Source organism: Prionailurus viverrinus, chromosome B1, assembly GCF_022837055.1.
Source record: "Prionailurus viverrinus isolate Anna chromosome B1, UM_Priviv_1.0, whole genome shotgun sequence".
Classification (NCBI taxonomy): domain Eukaryota; kingdom Metazoa; phylum Chordata; class Mammalia; order Carnivora; family Felidae; genus Prionailurus; species Prionailurus viverrinus.
In genome coordinates, this window is record NC_062564.1 from 19,100,731 (window position 1) to 19,121,353 (window position 20,623).

A 20,623-nucleotide genomic window follows, 5' to 3' on the forward strand; every position below is an offset into this window, starting at 1 on the left:
ACAGAATCTGAAGCAGGCTCCAGGCTCTGAGCTGTCAGCACAGAGCCAGACATGGGGCTCGAACCCACCAACTGTGAGAACATGACCTGAGCCAAAGGTGGTTGCTTAACCAACTGAGCCACTCAGGTGCCCCTTCTGATTATTGTTTACATGGTATATCTTTCTCCATTTCTTTACTTTTCATCTATATCTGTTTTTATACTTAAAGTGGGTTTCTTACAGACACACATAGTTGGGTCTTATCTTTGATTCACTTTCACAATCTCTGTCTTTTTATTGGTGCATTTAAACCATTCATGCTCAAAGTGATTGTCAATATAGTTGAGTTTATATCTGCCATAATTGTTACTATTTTTTATTTGTTACCTTTGTTCTTGTTCCCATTTTCTCTTCTACTATTTTTCTGCCTTTTGTAGTTTGTCTTTGCTTTTTATTGAACAGAATAAACAAGGAATTGATAGTTTTCTCAAAATCAACTTTTCTTGTTATTTGAAACTAGAGGAATCCTCTGGAAATGACTTTTAATTTTATATGCTTATTACTTGACATATACTTTTCACCAGGCAATGCCCTTTATTTCCAAAGCCATGGGTTTTTGATCCATTTGCTTCCTATTTTCTAGTTTTGGTTTTTACACATTTTTAAAGTTTTCTAGTCATTGTTAATCTTTTTAATTCTAAGTGTGAAAAATTAGGCCAATGTATTTAGAGCATTGAAAGAAATTTTTAAAAAGATTTCTATGAAGATTTTATTTCAAATAGAAAAAATTTCCTTTTTCCATTTTTCACGGTATGAACATTTTTTTATCATTTGATTTTTTACATCAGAAAAACATCTGATATATTTGAGATCTGAGATATCTTCTCTCATCTAAACTCTCATTGAATTTTTCTGTACCATGTGCAATGTCAAGAGGTCTTGCTATGAAACGTGGAGGCAACAGTCATATTGAAGTGCAACAGAGCATTTATTGGCTTCTACCGGGTTCTTCTGCTTACAAGTTGTGCTTGCCTTTCAGACTCCTCATCAATAAATGAGGAAGTATAATGCCAACTCATACTATTATCACAGGTATTAGCTGAAATGTTTTAATGTAACATATCATTTAAAAATTTCTGAAATATATGAAGGCCCCTCAAACTGCAACATCACCTATTCATTATTATTTTCTCATCTGCACTGCAGTCTTATGTTATTTTTTTCTCCCATATAAACAATCTTGAATGAGAATTTGCATTTATTTGCAATTTTTTTAATGTTTGTGTGTTTGTTTATTTATGTATTTATTTATTTTATTTATTTATAGAAAGAGAGAGTGAGTGGGAGAGGAATGGAGAAAGAAGGAGAGAGGGAATCCCAAGCAGGTTCCAGGCCCAGTGCCGAGCCCTACGTGAGGCTCCATGTTACAATTTTGAGATCATGACTGCAAGATCATGACCTGAGCCAAAATCAAGAGTCAGACGCTTAACCCACTGAGCTGAGTGACTCACTGGGGTGAGTCAGTCACCGCAAGACTTGGGTCTCAAGTTTTGAATCCCTAATCACTTGATCTGGCTTTTAGTATGAGCTCAATATACGTTTGTCAAAAGAAAAATATCCTCAATTTTAAGCACTAGTGTAAGCACTTATTTGGCTACTAAGAAAACATAATAGTAATTGATATACTTGAAAACTTACAAACACACCTGAGAAATCCTTAAACTGTGGATGATCAAACTAAGTTATCTGGGTGTCTGAATTTATTCCTAATAAAGTCTTTGAACAGTGTCGACGCAAATGTTTTCTTTCCAATAAACCACTTTTAAAGACTGAGGCTACAGGTTGAACACTTAATACATATTTTCAAGGGTTTTAGTTCTACATACATGGACACGCTTCCAAATTCATTGTGTGGAAGTGAAACTATCTACCTATTCTTCTTATAATAATGGCCATGTAATGTGACTTTCTTGTTTATTCTGATGTCCTTTCTGCAGGCTGCATTGCCCAGCCTATCTTGTCAGCTGACTTCCATCTGGTTTACCTGCTGTGAAGTGGGAAGAAAGGAAGAAAAGGTGCTCCCCCTCTCCTCATTCCTCAAGCTGAGGCTCAGACAGTGACTACATATTTCTGTGGGTCTCTCCAGAAAGACCCAGTGTGGTTTCAGTTTCCACCGGAAAGGCATTGTCCCTGAGCTCTGGAAAATGCCATTGTCTTTGAGACCCCAGCCTAGGGAAAAGAATGCCTTGCTGGTGTTCCCGCCTTTCATGCCTCCTCATGCTCACTTGATTGGCTTCTCAGCTCTTCCGTAACCCTTGCAGCTAATTCCTAGGATTAAATTGTCCTGTTTCAAAACCAGTAAAAGGTTTATGAGTTTTTATTTTTATTTTGACTGGATTGTGGCAGATATACTCTGCATGATGATATGCTAGGAGTCACCTTCACTGAATACATTTCTTTGGTGTCGTCTCTAGGCACTGTAGATTATGATTCTGTTTTCAACTGGAAGTATTAAATTTTACAGTTTATATAGTAAATTGAGAATTAAATGAGACTTCTCTTTTTCTAAGAAAATATTTTCTATTATAACAATACACAGCAGCATAACTTTGATAATTAGTTCTAATATATATTGAGAACACATATATAAGTAGATAGAAAGCTTGAATCATGGAATAGTACCATGTTATATGTATTATACATGATATAGATTATATATAATATTATATATAATACTAAATATATATATATAACTTATTCTTATATTAACCCAATAAGGATATTGTGCAACTTAACTTCCTATTATGAAGTTTGTAATATATCTCCAAACTACACCCAGGCTGTCTTAATCCAAGCCTAGAACGTTTCTATTCTGTAAAATCATCCATTCATCCAAGAAAATATCTGAACAGCAGTGGCAGAATATGAATATTCAATATGTAAATATGGAAATTTGTCTTTATTTTTTTCTTTATTTTCTTCGCTACATTAGAAAAGACTCCTTGCAGTACTTTAAGATTAATGTTTCCCTTCCCTCAAGGAAAGAGAATAGAGCAAAACAAGTTTTGTTTTTAATGACTTAAGCTCTGGATTTAATGTTTTAAGCATACAGTATGAAATTACAAGAAGAAGAAAATAATGTATTTGGGGGTGAGTATTAGATGGAGGTAGAACTTCATGAAGATAACGGGAATAAGCAAAAGAAGTTTATTAGGTGGGGAGCAGAGGTCTGGGAACTGCTGATGAAAAGATTCCCAACAGGAAAGGAGCCACTATTTGATCAGAGTCTCAAGAGCAGTTCTAGTGGAGAAGCAATTAAGATAAAAAATTCAAAGTCAAGTTGTTTCTGTGTGATAAGGATGGAAGTACAAATTCACTCTCTTGCTCCTGGACTGTGTTAACTATCCTTTCCTCTATCAAAATGTAACTTGTAGAGATCTTTATTATCTGGATATTAGACAGGGCATCATGCTCATTCACTAAATGGTGACATTATCTTAATTAGACTTGATATAATAAAGTCTAAATTAAAAAAATTCCCCAGTTTAAAAATATATATATATTTTAATATATTTTAAAAAATATAATATATATTTTAAAATAAATATAGAACATAAATATTCTACATATATATAATATACATGTGTTATATGTATATGTAATATACATATATATATAATATACACATATATGTATATTATATATATATATGTATGTATAACCATATACGGTGGCAGGTAAACCAAATAGAGAATCAGAGGCTTACCAAATTGGTGACATTTAGACGTCCAGTGAACTGGAGCATGCCATGAGGTAGAAATTTCACTTTGTACCTTCTACCACCAACAAAGAAGCCCAGGTCTGGATGGGCAATTTGGATTTTGGAGGCAGCATTACTTATTGGGTAAGTTTAAAGGCTACCAGTTTTAAGTGGGATCTAGAGGAACAGAGGGCTCTGGAGCACAATTGACTCTGCCAGTTCGGAACGTAAACCAGAAAATCCAACATGCTAGACATACCTGTAGTAGATATGATGCTCTAGGAAGTCTATAACAAGGCCAAATATAAAAGTTGTAGCATGGACCTGTGAGACCTGCATAAGAGTCATGCAACTGGACTGCAGTAAAGACTGAACACCTTAGCACAGGATGTGAAATGGTTTTGCAATCAGATTTTTCCATTGTGAGCTGAATATCGTCAGGTCTGCCCATTGATGAATATGAGAATTTGCAACATAACATTATACAATGGAAAGACACTGTATTCATTTTCTATTGTTATATACAAAATCACCACAAACTTAGTGGCTTAAACAATAGACGTTATCTCAGAGTTTCTCTGGGTCAAGAGTCTTGGCACAGATTAGCTAGGTCCTCTGCTTTGACAAGCTCCTGTCAAGACAGACTGCACTGTATTCTCATCCAGAGATCACTGGGGGAAAATGAACTTCCAAGTCCACTCATATTGTTGGAACAATTAATTTCCTTATTATTACAGAACTGAGGGCCCCAGTTTCTTGTTGGCTATAGGTTTGAAGTCACCTTCCATTTATAGAGACTGCCCACATTTCCTAGAGGTCACCTGCAATTCCTTGCTAAATGGCCACCTACTTCATTAAGCCAGCAAGGAGAATCTATGGTAAGTTAGCACGCAAGGCAGTTATATAATATAACATAACACACATGTTCTATCCTATCACTTTTGCCAAAGTCTATTGGTTAGAAGCAAGTCACAGGTCCCAATGACACTTAAGGGGAGGAAATTACACAAAGCATGGACACCAAAACATGGGGATCATGGAGGGCCATCTGAGAGTTTGCTTGCCAGAGGTAAGTTCAGGCATAGGCCTGTGAAGTTTCGGAAGGCACAAGTAAATCCCATGTATGAGTTGCCCAGGTGCTCTATCACATACATCTGTATCACCAATGCCTATTCTTCAGCTTAGGTAGACTTCAAGAGAGGCACACTAGGATTAACTAATAAAGAAAGAAAAAAAAATCATGTCATTCTGCACATTCACTCAGAGAAAGGAACTGATTTTAGGGCAAAAAAAGTGTGAAAAGGGTTCCTGGCCACAAGATGCATGGGGCTAAGGAGCAACTAGTAGAAAAGTAGAATAGATATAAAGGGCTCAACTAAGAGCTTGAGGAAAGCACACTGTATGTTTGAGGCTTACTCCTCCAGAATGCAGAAGAGACACTGAACCAGCAACCAATATGTGGTGCTGGAACTCAAATATCTAGAACACATAATTCTCAGAAACACAAGGTAGAAGCACGGTTGACCTCTCTCTTCATTGTATCTAAATATTTCACCGGTAGAATAACTTCTGCCTCCCATTCCCGCACATTAGACTTTTCTGAAGAAGAGATAATGGTTCCTAAGAGGGAAATGCACCTCTAGAGGATATAGAAAGGATTCCATGTAACGTGAAGTTGGAACTACCACCTGGTTTCACTGCGTTTCTCATGCCAGTGTACCCACAGGCAAGGAAAGGGGTTACCATACTAATGAGGTAAACCACCCATTCCATGAGGAATTAGTGTCGTTTTTACACAATAGGGACAGTGACAAATATTGTGGACCTCAAAGGAATAACAATGTCCTCCTCTGGTACTTCTCTTCTCAGTGAAAACAGTAAATTGCAGCAATCATGGTCCAACGAGAGAAGGAATTTATGGCTTCGATACCTTGGGGATAATGGTTTGAATCAACCTAACTGGCAAACAACTCAGACCAGCCAAAATGCTTTGTTCTTTATATACATGACACATGAACTCCTTTACTAAATCTTACACTACTTGCCTATCACTTACTCTTCTGGATTTTTCTGTTGGCACATGGAATATAATGTCACGGTGACCTACTGGTGCTCTAGAATGTGCTACTTAGGAGTGTGGGAAGTTAATCCAGGGGAGAAATCTTTTGAAGAAAGGAGTGTGGGAGACAATGGATAAAAATTTGTCCATTTTTTTCCAGACAGATTGTCTTGAGACATATTCCATACACCTCTTTAGGAGATAACATTGAACAGAAAATCAGTTGCCCATAGCTGTGGTTAAATTGAAAATGCATCTCTCTTTGCTCTTTCTTCTTACCTGTTCTGTTCCCCTGCCTCCTAGATCACATACCTCAATAAAATGTTTGCACTTAAGCCTTCACTTCAGCTCTGGTCTCTGGGGAATTAAGGCTAAGATCCTGCTCATTATGAGAATATCAATATCCATGTCAAGTTTATTAATTCCAGATGGTCTAAACTCTCTGACATGCAGGGATTCAATTCACTGGAGGATTCTACTCACAGGCAAAGAGAAAAGCCTTCATTCAAACGATATATCATATTTTGCCAGCCAGGCTCAGAAGTAGCTCTCCTTATAGCCAAGGTCTCACACATGCCCTCCAATATGTCCATCAGCATCTAAGGGGAAACACAACCCAGCATCCACTACTTTACCCTTCTCTTCCCCCATTGGTGTTATTACTCTGGACTAATTCTATAGCAATACTCCCATGAATTTGAATGGGATGAATTCAAATGGCAACAGCCAGCCACAGTGCCAATTTGCATATCTACGAATCTGGACTTCCTTTCTAGTTTTCCCCTCTTATGTTTCTTCTCCTTTCAAAGTTCCATTTTAGTATGTGGGTACTTCATACTGTGGTTAGTACTGTGAATGAAACAAACAAATTCCTTATGCTCAATTAACACCTTTACGAATTCCTTATCATTCATTTATCTTAAAAATCCTATTACATTTTTATTTTGGAGGCATTCATTTTACATTTGTTTATGGAAAATATGCCCATTTGAAAAAAGAGTTTAAAATAATGAAGATGGCAAAACAAAATAGAACAAATAAACATTCACAGAATCCTTTGTCTAAGTATCACCACTTTGAATAGATAGCTAACATGGTTATTGTGTTTTTATGACCTTAACTCCATCATTAAAATTTACCTGTGAGTAGCAACAATAAATTTCATCCAGGGTCACAACACATTAGATGTTGGTCTGAAGAAGGGGATTCTTGGACCACTACTATTATGGACGATAAAAGGCCAGCTTTTCGTAGAGGTGGGTCTAATTTGGTTGGCACTCCTCCGCCTCACTCTCAGCATCCTCTCTTCCACTCTGACAGAAAACAACTCATATCTCATTTTTTTCCTGATGAGGTTGTTCTTTGTTTTTTTTCCGGATCCCAGGTCCATGTGGCCTTGGTACCAGCCAGCTTCTTTCCAAGGAAAACATTTTCACTATCACTTGTAGCCAGAAGTCTCTGAATTCCCTTCCCTACATGCACTTTTCATTGTTATTGGTGTTCTTCTCTCTTGAAATCTTTGTAGCCATTATTTCCCACATCCTGGCTTTAGACATAGGGGTGTTTCTTTTTTCAACGCATCCCCAGGCTGCATTTGCAGTCTTTCTTTGCGTCAAGGTGTCTTGAGCGGAAGCCAACTCTTTTCTCAAAAACAATGATTTCTCTGTTTCCAGAGATTTACTGAGTTACTGACATTATTATATTCCCTGTGGTTTAAATTTATAATAGGGTTAAGTTGCTAGTAGCCCCTAAAGATATGTAAATTTTGATGGATTGTTACCAAATACAGAAACTTGATCAAGCCACAAAATGAATTTCTAGTGGTAGAATTTAGGCACCTCTGACAGGTAGATATTTGCAAACTGGAGTACAATATGTCTATATGTTTGTGTGTGTAACCTTGTCTATCATATTAATCATCCATCTACTTACCACTCAATCTAAATAGATCTAGTATTAATGCTAGAAGGGAAACTATCATATTTTACTGAGTGAAATAATGAAGAAAAATGGGGAAAAGTCATGTCACTGGTTGAGAAAAAATGACAGACTCTAGCTGTGCAGAAGTGTAATAGACTACAGATAATTTGGCTAGTAAATTTTCTTTATGTATGACCTTGTTATTTTAACTACACTGAAGCCAATCTCCTACTCTCTTTTACACACTGCAGAACTTACCCAGTTTTTATTAGAAATCAGAATAAAATACAAACAAGTGAGATTTCAGACACACTCACTGTTTACTTCTGGGCAGTTACTACTCTCCTGGCCCTGTACTGCAAGTTGTGGAACTGAAGATAATGCAGTTGATGAGGCCCTGTTCAGAATCTACATGAAACACTATAGATTTGTTTGACATTACAGTTTGAACAAGAAAAAAATTGACAAAATCTAAGTGGTACCAGGTAGCATATTTTGAAACAGGTGAACAGGTGTGGGAAAAAAATCTAAAAGTCAAACATTTATTATTCTCAATTGACATTGTCAACAACAATGTTTTTTCCATTTATTAAAATTTTTTCATTCATTAAAAAAAGCTTTTTTTAATGTTTATTTATTTTTGAGAGAGAGAGAGAGCATGAGTGGGGGAGGAACGGAAAGAGAGGGAGACCCAGAATTCAAAGCAGGCTCCAGGCTCTGAGCTATCAGCACAGAGCTTGAAGCGGAACTCAAACCCACAAGTCGTGAGATCATGACCTGAGTCGAAGTTGGAAGCTTAACGGACTGAGCCACCAAGTGCCCCTGTGTGTTCCTTAATAGAAACCACCCTTACTTGTTACATCGCTGCCCCAGGTACTATTGCTCTGGTGCAGCCACTTTCACTTTTGTTTATTTTTTCTGGTGTTTACCAATTTATCTATGAATAATGTACACATAATGTTATTTTCTGATTTAGCAATTTACGCATTTATCCGTTGTAGATATTTTGATATCCTATTATAATGGATACAGACTCAATTCTCTATTAGAATTAAAAGAGAAAAAGACAAATCTCTTAGTCATGAAGTGAATTTGTCACACCATACAATTTCAGTGTCAGACTGGATTTTACATTTCATCTAGTTCCGCACTATCTAATCCTTGATTTTTTCCCTCCTAACCACTCCTCAGAGGACATCAGCTTCTGCATGAATTCCTTCAGCCGCTGTGAAATTCTACCTCTCAAAGTTGTCCATTTCATAATTCCACCGCTAAGAACTCTCTCTTTCTCTCAGATTAAAATCTCTATTCCTGGGACTGCTCCATCTTGATCTAGAATTCCAAATGGAATTACTACTACTCCAGCTAACAGATCTAGAAATATTTTGAAGACAATATTCATTTTTTCCTTTAGTATCCTCTCTTCAAGGTTAAGTATTATAAATTCCTTAAATTATTGTATCTCAAGCCCTCGTTCCATCCCCAGTGCTACCCCTGCAGTTTTACAATGTGTCAATGTCACGGTTAGAGTGTGGCGCTTACAGCGGACACTCTGAATGACACGCAGCACGTGTTGTCACCTTTCGTTTCCTACTCAGCGTTTTAGGAAAGTCATCTCATGGCGCTCACTCACACTGAGCTGATAGGCAACCAGAATACTTTATATAGAGTGCTTTTTTGCTGAGTTTAAATTCCCTTATGCTTGAACTTGATATTTCGGACCCAAGAACAGTGCCCAATATTTTATCCCTGTTATGTGTCCTTGCTAGTCAGATCCGACATGTTGCTATGTTTGGGACTCTTTTGAATATGAATCCTATCGTCTGTGCTACTTCTCAACACTTCCATACTTGTGTCAACTGCAAATGCTCCTTGCCTGCCATTGGTACCCTTACAGGAGCCCTTAATAAAGACATTCAGCCAGAAACGGTCAAGGTTAGACCCTCTAGGCATCTCCCTGCCAGGCCAACATTAATTCCTTGATAAATATTTCTGAGAGTTAGGTTGTTAAATTGGCTACAATAAGTTTAACACTTTGTAAAAAGAGACAAAGAGAGCCCAAGAAACAAAAATACTACTACTACCAATGACTTTTTTAGATGTTAAAATAGGAAAGAAATAGAACCTGGGGGTTCTATATCATTAGTGTATTTATTAAACAATGTTTTTTTAAAAAAATAATTGTGATTTTGTTATATGACAAGCAATTATCTATAGGTGTTGGACAAAGTGGATTAAAGCAAAACACATATTCACATTCATATAGATATTATAACTTAGCTGTAAACTTTTGGGGGATGATGACTTTGTCTTGCTGTGTGTGTGTGTGTGTGTGTGTGTGTGTGCGTGTGTGCATGTCATGGGGACTTACGTGTAAAGGCTACAAGGCACCCAAAAGCGTTTGTTTTTCAACAAGAGTTAGAAACACATGATAAATCAACAACCAGCAAATAATTGCATTTTGCAGCACACAAGTAGATGCTCAGTTGTATGGGAATTACTGTTCAGCAAGTACAAAATACGACTTTTAGGAACCTTGTCACCTAGGATATATCTGCTTTCATCGGCAAAGAGATTCTCTGTCCCTGTGAAGTCATCGTTACCAAATTTGACAATTTAACAGTGTGTCAGTATATGCACTAAGATGTTTCCTCTTTCTTCCCATTTTAGGTACTATTTCCATCTCTCCCTGGGAATGAAGGTTGGCCAGACCATCTGAGATTAGAAATAAAGAGGAAAAATGCCCCTTTTAAAATGGAGACACTGTAGGAAATGTTTCTCTTCCCTTTGGACATTTTCACGGTAATTGGCTTATTCCTAAACATGCTACTGAATTCAAGATTTTATTTTATGAGTAAACCAGGACTGAAGATAAGATTTGGAATAAATATGTGCTTTCTTGCTTTTATCAAGGTGAATAGTTTGTATGTTACTCCTTGCTAATTAGTAAATTCTGTTGGTTAGCTCTTAAAAGAAAACAATCTAAAATGAATATTTATGGATACTAAAAAATGTAAACTATCACTATTTTAATGTTTCTCTTTAACCAAATTTAGCAAATAAAAAACTGTTCTATTTTACCTCACTTGAGTTTTGAGATATGTGATTACATTAGCACTGGTTTATGACGGAAACATTCTAATCTCTTGATCTCTAAAATCCTGTATTATTTAAATGGATTAAAGACCTGTATGTGAAACATAAAACCATAAAGCTCCTAGAAAAAAACATAGGCAGTAATTTATTTGACACTGACCATTGCATCATTTTTCTAGATATGTTGCTTTAGGCCAAAAAAAAAAAAACCCCAAAAAAGAAAAACAAAAGCAAAAATAAACCATTGGGACCACACCAAAATAAGAAGATTGGATAGCGAAAGAAACAGTAAAAAAAAAAAAAAAAGCAACTTAATGAATAGGAGAAGAAATTTGGAAACAATGTATCTGATATGGGGTTAATATCTAAAATATATTACATATATAATATATATTACATATATTACATATACAGATGTATACATATATACATCTAATATATATTACATATATAATATAGATAGATAATATCTATTATATATCTACAACTCAACACCAAAGGGAAAAATCTGATTAAATAATGGGTAGAAGATCTGCATAGACATTTCTTCAGAGAAGAATGCAGATGGCCAACAGACACATGAAAAGATGCTCACTATCACTAATTATCAGGGAAATTCAAATTAAAACCACAATGAAATATCACTTTACACTTGTCAGAATGGCTAGAATTAAAACAAAACAAAACAAAAAAAAACAGAACAAAAAGAAATAAGTCTTGACATGGATGTGGAGAAAAAGGAAGCCTGGTGCAGTTTTGGTAGGAACATAAATTGGCAGAGCCATTGTGAAAAACAGTATGGAGGTTCCTCAAAAAATTAAAAACAGAAGTACCATATGAACTAACAAATCCACTACTATTTACTGAAAGAAAATGAAAACACTAATTCAAACAAATAATTTGCACCCCTATATTTAGAGTGCCATTATTTACAATAATCAAGATAAGGACACAACCTTAGTGTCCACTGATAGATAAATGAATAAAAAAAGATGTAAATATATGAAGTGGAATGTTACTCAGCCATAAAAAAGATGAGATATTGCCATTTGTGAGAGTATGCATGAATTTAGAGGGTGTGATGCTAATTTAAATAAGCCAGACAGAGAAAGACAAATACCATGTGAGTTCATCCATAAGTGGAATCTAAAAAATGAAACAAATGAGTAAACAAACAACAAGTAGAAACAGACCAGTAATACAGAGAACAAACTGATGGTTGCCAGAGAGGTGGGATAGAGTCAGAAAAATGGGCAAGATGTGTGAAGGGTATTCAGAGGCACAGGCTTCCAGTTATACAATGAGTAAGTCAGGGGGTAAAAAGTATACAGCATAGGGGATACTGTCAATGATATTGTAACAGTGTTGTATGGTGACAGATGGTACCTATGCTTGTGATCATAGCGTAACATAGACTTGCAGAATCACTGTGTGGTACACCTGAAATTAATGTAACATTATATGTCAACTATACGTCAATAAAAAAATAAAAAATAAAATAAAATCCTGATTTTTTTAGAGAAAGTTACGAAGTAAAAACATTTTGAGTTTAATACACGGTTAATCAGAAGGGAACTTCTTTTATTCATCTTCATGTGTACCTAGAAGAGAACAGATTTGTACCGGCAAAGTGGATGGAAAGGGGGTTTCGGGTATCAAAGAAGTAGGTGAATAAAAAGGTAAGAAATATGTAAAGATACATATTGCCTTACAAAGAAACCAAAGAAAACAAAGAAAGGAATGGAAGGTTTAATTAAATCACACAAAACACAGGACAGTATTATATGACAATATACTTCCAAAATGCAGAACCAATAAGGAATATTATAAATAGAAGTTACTCCAAAGAAACATGAATTGTGTTATAAAACAGACTTTTGGCAACATAACATTGTATATTAAGAAAAAACATCCTTATTCCCAAAGAAGTGGCGATCTCAAAAAAAGACACAGAGTCCGTAACACTTTAGAACTGGTAGGAGCCTGCACTATCTGTAAATTCAAGTTTATCTGCCTCTCCACCTTTCTCCTAAAGACATTAGAGAAAGCTGCTGAGACTCATTCTTAGAAGATCCCTCCATTTGAAGTCACCTTAGAGTAAAGGACTCCTAAAGATGGTATGAGTTTCACAGAGGCAATCAAGTTTCCAAAGCCATTTTTGCTTTGTATTTATTTACAGCACTACCTTTTCCTATCTGTGATGCTTGGGAGAAAATCCTTCTTCAGCCTGATGAAACCACGTGGAATAGTAGCCAAACCCCACAACTTTTAGAGTTTCTATCCTGGGGAGACCACACATCTACTGGTCTGTAGAAATAGAAACTACACTAGATCAGGCTATAACTTTCATTTTTATGAGCTCTAGATATTGACTCCGAGCCTCTGAATTCTATGTTGAGTATAACTAGAAGCCAAAGTTTGTAAAATATGTGTGTGTGGATTCTCTTGATGATGATTAATTATTTTATAATGACCACAAATTGGATATACAATCAGACTGTATATTCAAATATAAACATAAAAATTACTTTTTTCCCTGCTACTTTAACCCTATGGTGCTGTATTATCTTGTTTTTATTACCCTCAGAAACCTTTATGGAAACACTAATTAATGTAAGTCAACTGTTTAACTTTTCATGTTATTGGAGACTTTAAGTAGGCTTAAAATCAAGTATTTGTGTTTAAAGTACAATCGACGCTTTTAAAAATTTCTCATATATATAAACTATAAAACCTTTTAATTATGGTTTGCTCTGTATATAATGGATTCTGTTATCATAAAAGAAATTACTTAACTGCCTCTGAAAGAAAAGTCACAGGGTTTGCAGTTTCCAGCTTATTTTTTAAGAAAATAAAAACAGCAAGCCATTTTATAAAAGGAAATATAATACTCTTTAAAAACTTGTAATTCTGCAAATAGTTTATTGTTTGAGAATACGACTGAATATTCTGGGCAGCACACCGGGAAGAGGTAGAACCAATTCAATTATTGGACATTTTTGGAGGGGCCAAAAATTGCTAAACTCAGGAGCTGCATAGTTATACGCCTCTTGCAAGCAAGCTCAGCATCAAGACAGGGGTTTTAACTGGCTAATAATTATAAATATGTATGAATATGAAGCCATTTATTTCTGATGCCTGTAAGAAACCAGGTGCTAAAACAAAACAAAAAAAATGAATTCTCTTCTTCGAACTTCTTCAGAAGATACAAAGATCATTCACATGTGGAGACTTAGAGAATGACAACTCACTGCAACACCCAGAGAACACAGAAGGTGAGTAGCACTGGGATCCTGTTGCTTTTTTCAGCCGCAGGGAATCTGGAACCAAGTGTTGAGTGACCGTCCTTGAGGACAGTGTAAATTGTATGCTATCATTAGCCAGTGGTTTGACTCAGAAGGAACAATCCAGAGCTACTAACTACCCAGCAGCCCAATCAGATGTGTAAGTGTCTGTATTAGAAATCTTCATAGACTCCAGGAAAATTCAAAGAACTAAATATGGATTCTTCTGCCTCTATATGGCAATCTTGACTAGTCAATGCAGAAATATGATATTTCCACCATGAGCCACTTTATCATTTATAAATTATGTTTCAATTCTTTGTCTTTAAAAAATTTTTAATGTTTATTTATTTTTGAGAGACAGAGACAAAGTGTGAGTGGAGGAGGGGCAGAGAGAGAGAGGGAGACACAGAATTCAAAGTAGGCTCCAGGCTCTGAGTTGTTGTGGGGCTCGAACCCTTGAACCCTTGAACCAAGAGATCATGACCTGAGCCAAAGTTGGATGCTTAACCGACTGAGTCACCCAGGTGCCTCTTCACTCTCCTTGTTAATCCTCAAAACAATCCTGGAAAGGCAGTCCTTGGGGACTGAGAGAAGTTTAAGTGACCTGGATAAGTTCATATGGAAAAAGGTAGAGAATTAATGCTAACCTCTAGTGTGACTTGCTTAAGGAATTTCCTCATTTGTAAAAATAGTGTCTATGATACTTGTCCCTTCTCTCTCATAATCATTATGGTCATAAATTATGTACAGAGGTCCCCAAATTTATTGAGCTTCATAAAATTCTAGGATCAAACGGTATCTGGGTAAGTTAGGAAAGCCCCTGAGAGCATGCGCCTTCCTGAGAGGAGAGGAGGATTGGCATGAACGCTTTGGATGCTCAGTTGCAACAGGGAATTTTAGCAGAGTCTTACAAAAGGTCTATCATACTCTTTCAGGCTGACTTTCACCTTCTTTCAGGCATGGCTCACTCTGGACTGTGTCATTTAGACTTAATTTTAGTAGGTCTCCTAGTCTGGTGTGGACCCAGGGCTTCCAGAACCAGCACTGGCCATAGCCAGGCAGTATTACATTGTTTCCTCACAGAGCTCAAGGTTGCAACCACCAGGGAGAGAAATGGAAAAAATCACAGGGAACTTGATCCTCCTAGAATCACTTTGTATCTACAATCATGGATTGTTTGCCTCTACTGACCTCCACAGAGGCATCCATGGCTTTCTGATCTGCACAGTAACAAGAGAAGGAGAAGGTAAGAATGTTACGCCACGAGACAATCTGTGCTGTGTGGATGTGTGAATGTGGGTGGCCGAGAGGGCCGAGGAGGGGGAGATGGAAGTTGAGAGGATGGTAGTGAGTTCAAAAATAATGCTGTACCCTAACAAATGTTTGCCATCAGGTACTATGGATTAATTAAAGGACTGACTCTTCCCTCTGGTAGCTTACAGTGCAACAGAAAATACAAGCAGGAAAGATGACAGGTAGTTAGCAGTTGGGTGCCTCTGGGGGAAGAGGCGCAGGAGCGGGGAGTGATCGCTAACGGGTACAAAGTTTCTTTTTGGGGGTGATGCACATATTCTAACATTAGATTATGGTGATGGATGCATAGTTCTGTATATATACTAAAAAACCACTGGATTGCACATTTTAAATGAGTAAATGGTATGGTATATAAATTATATTTCAATAAAGCTGTTAAAAAGAAAGATGGCAGAATTTTTTTTTTCTAAAACAAGATAAAGGTAGTTATGAATATGTAATTCTCATCTCTGTCTCTGCAATGCCTTTCAAAACCGTTTTATTCTTTCCATTCATTATGCCTCTGTCTTAGTTCAAACCTTCATTTAGCTCTTTGTCCAGCACTTACACATAGATAATAGCATGTGTTTCTTGAAGTGGCATCTGGTTGATTAGTTGTAAGCCCTCTTTTATAGAGACTGCTGCATTTCTTACCACTGCACTCTCTCTCAAATTTTCTTAAAGCACAAACCTGATTAGGTCCTACACTTACTAAACATTTCAAAGAGTTCATCATTACATACGGAATGAAATGCAAACTTTTAGGTTGATCTGTCTTTCTGGTCTTATTTTTTACATCATAGTCCTACCAAAACACAATTCATTTGTGGCATACAAAAAACTCGTCTTTGTCTTAAAACATACTCCACTTTTCCACGTCTCTGCTTTTTTCCCTTCTCCTAAATTCAAGCTGTCAAAATTTCACCCATTCAGCTCAAGTGCGTCCTCCTACATAAAATCTTCAATTGCACACATCAGAATTTCAGCCTTTAAAAAATGACACCTTTCTTTGGATTTTAATCAGTTGTGTATGTGTTATTTTTCTACTGTAACTCTCCAGTAAATACAGTGAAGTTGAATTTTCAGAAAAATGTCATATCACAAACCTCTTCCTTTGTAATAATAGACAAGATAGATCTTTGCAGAAATGATGCAGAGCAAAATTCCCTTGGAGCAAAGATGGACCTTTGGTCACATCTCCCAATAACATGCATCTTCAAGTTTCTGCTTCTTTTTCTTTTCTTTCTTCCTCCCCAAGCATTTCCATGCACTCCAGACCCTCTTCTCCAGGATCCTCAGTACTGAGAAAGCTCTACTGCTGTCAGCCAGGCTTGGTTAGCACCAGCCTCCAGAATGCAATTTTTATTAACTTATCTCATTCAGGAACAACTCTCAGTCTGAGACTAAATTGTACAAATGGAATACAGGAGGGTAAAATGTCCCTTTGCTAGACACTGTACAATATTGAGACATTCTAGGGTATTGATTTATGGAAATTAAATTCCTTTGAACATTCTTCCTAGGTGCATTTTCATTGAGTTCACATAGAGATCAGCCTTCTGTTGCATAATCGGAGATGATACAGGTAAATATATTTTAGATATCAGTCTGAGAAGTGATTATCAAGAAGCAAGTAAGATGATTGGTGGGGAGGGGATGGCGAACAGAAATTTGGTTTGGTTGTGTGTGTGTGTGTGTGTGTGTGCGCGCGCGCGTGCACGCACACACACATTCCTACATTTACTGCTGCCGATCCCTGTCAAGGTAGAAAATATGGGATGGATTTCAAACCTTAGCGGTATATAAGAATCATGCTCTATAACTTTTAAAGATACAGATCATTGGGTCCTACATTGATTATTTTCAGAATGCAAGGTTCATGAACTAATGTTTTTAAAGCTTCTCAGGTAGTTTGAAAATATCTGGTTCTTTGGCATTTTGGGAACAATTTAATCTTTGGCACATATTTAATGACATCTAGAGTTTTCTGATTTTCCAGAATACTGTCCAGATGTTAGAACTTTTCGCTGTAATTTCCTTGGAAACCCTCATGCAGAAAGACTTTTAGATCTCACTCTATGATAGTCTTAAATGAGAAAAAATAGTTTTGTGGATATTCAACAATAGACTATAGTTCAGTTGAATCTAGCTCAAAGAATCTTAAAAATTATTTATGTCCTTACTTATTATACACACATACACACAGTATATATATATGTATAGATACATATATATATATATATATATATACACACATATCTGTATAGATACATACATATATATATATGGATCATCTTGAAATTTCAAGATATCATAATTGGAATAACTACAAATGTATACTTTGTAATAATGATTAAATATTTTCTTCAAAAAGTAACTTTTAATTTTACTATATCTGAAAGTATTGGCAATTTAATGTTTTCCTATTGATTTTTAAATGATGGGATAATGATGCAATTTCTAACTCTCCTCATAGTGTCTTCTGCTTTAAAGACAGAACTAATTTATAAAGAGGAAAACCTCACAATAAAGAAAATAATGAAATTCAAAAATTAAGATATGTAGACATTGTTCCTCAAAAAACTAAAAATAGAACTACCCTACGACCCAGCAATTGCACTACTAGACATTTATCCACGGGATACAGGTGTGCTGTTTCGAAGGGACACATGCACCCCCATGTTTATAGCAGCACTATCAACAATAGCCAAAGTATGGAAAGAGCTCAAATATCCATCGATGGATGAATGGATAAAGAAGATATGGTGTATTTAGATGATGGAGTATTACTCGGCAATCAAAAAGAATGAAATTTTGCCATTTGCAACTACGTGGATGGAACTGGAGGGTATTATGCCAAATGAAATTAGTCAGAGAAAGACAAAAATCATAGGACTTCACTCATATGAGGACTTTAAAAGACAAAACAGATGAGCATAAGAGAAGGGAAACAAAAATAATATAAAAACAGGGAGGGGGACAAAACAGAAGAGACTCATAAATATGGAAAACAAACTGATTGTTGCTGGAGGGGTTGTGGGAAGAGGGATGGGATAAATGGGTAAGGGGCATTGAGGAATCTACCCCTGAAATCATTGTTTCACTATATGCTAACTAATTTGGATGTAAATTTTAAAAAATAAAAAATAAAATTAAAAAAAAAGATACGTAGACATTCTATTTGAAGGACACTTAGACTTTATAAGTCTAGTTTTTTTTCCTAGAATATATGAAATTCTTACCTATGGGCATAAAAGTTAATGAACTTTTCAAACTAATTTCTACCTTACCTTTAGAGAAGGAAGGAAGGAAGGAGGGAAGGAAGGAAAGAAGGAAGAGCAAGATCTACTCAGAATAGGTTGAATTTAGACTATATTTTCATCCCCAGCATTCTTTTTTTTTAATTTTTTCAAATGTTTATTTATTTTTGAGACAGAGAGAGAGACAGACAGACAGAGAGACAGAGCATGAGCTGGGTAGGGGCAGAGAGAGAGACACACACACAGAATCCAAAACAGGCTCCAGGTTCTGAGCGGTCAGCACAGAGTCCAATACGGGGCTCGAACTGGGGATGGTGAGATCATGACCTGAGGTGAAGTCAGACACTTAGCCAACCGAACCACCCAGGTACCCCATCCCTAGTATTATTGACTCAAAATTTTATTTACTTAACATAGATCTTTAATGATTATTATAAATGGGTTCATGTGTGTTTATTTTTTAATGTGTAAGAGGAACAAAATGTGCCCTTTTTTGATTAGTGAAAACATGTTTATAATACACAACATATTTAGATTTTAAGTAAATGTAAAGAAATAAAAATCACTTTTAACTGATAGACTCTGAGTCCTTGCGGTTTTTCATGTGAGTAGAAAGAAATCCTTTTCTTCAAAAATATTGTAAAATCTCTTGCCAATACATGATACAGAATTTTACATAATCAATACTTACTGTTTAAAACCTCTGAACGATTGGTTTTATGTTTAATTTTCTTTTTCATTAGGAAATTCTTTGACTTTTTTACTAAAAGTAGATTATACACTCCTTTTTTCTTATTACTATCACAATACCCTTCTTAGAAGAACATAACATGGATGTCTAAATCAGAATTAGTTATTTTCTTTTGTATTTGAGATTATGTCAGTGTTGTATTATTCAACTAAGTATATACCGAGAGGACCATCAAAGCAACATAGATATAGGTATAAATACATAGATAGATAAATATGAATTATATATAGATATGAGAAATAACTTGATGCTTGATGTCATTATGAGAAAAATCAGAAATATACAACTGAATAAATGTATCACATGTGTCTTACAGATGTCTTGATTCAAATTTCGGGTGTGGAACAGTATCTTTTCTGTTCTTAGAGTCTCTGTAAGTCTAATTGGCCAGTGGTAACCTGTTTCTATTGCATATTGGTATCAGCATGCCCATCTAAAACATAAAGTGAAAAGCTGAAGTTGAAGTATGACGCTGAAGCACACTCAATATTACTTTGCAGAAGGCATGCCTCTTGTGATTGCCCTGGAACACAGAAATTCAAAGAAATATTTCTGTGACTTTATCAGAGGAACAGAAATCAATTTCTTTTACGGAAAGCTTAACCTGCACTTAGACATGTAAATCGGTTTAGGAGACATTGTGGTAATATCCAGCATCTCCAAGTTTTAATATTTAAAAGTTGACTGTGAGTTGATTTTTATAGTTTAATTTATTCAATAAATCACTAGTCATTCCTACTATAATTCAGGTGAGGGGCTGGAGACACCATGATCAGTCTTGTTCTTGGGAATCTCACTGACTTGATTTTCTTTATTTTTTTCCTCCAACATCAAGCCAAATTCTATAGAAATAGCTTGTTTAAGGTACTGCAAATTTCATGTAGTTTGGCACTCACTTAAAATAAATGCCTTTAAAACTCTGGGGCACACCTAATTATTTTTCTTACAGACATTGAAGTTATTAAGTACCTGACAAAAAATACCAAGAGGTTGCACTGTGAGGAGTATTTCACCAGAATACCCAATATTAGAGCAAAAACATGAACTCTCATGTGTCTAGCATTATGGAAAATTCTGGGTTAAGTGCAGGTGCCCTTTCAAGAAAACTTGATATTAATATTTCAGCCTTGGCCATAAAATAGCACTTCATGTGTTACTTATAATGGAAGATTTATTACCTTCATATCCTCTTAATAATTTATTTCTCCCTTTCATCAG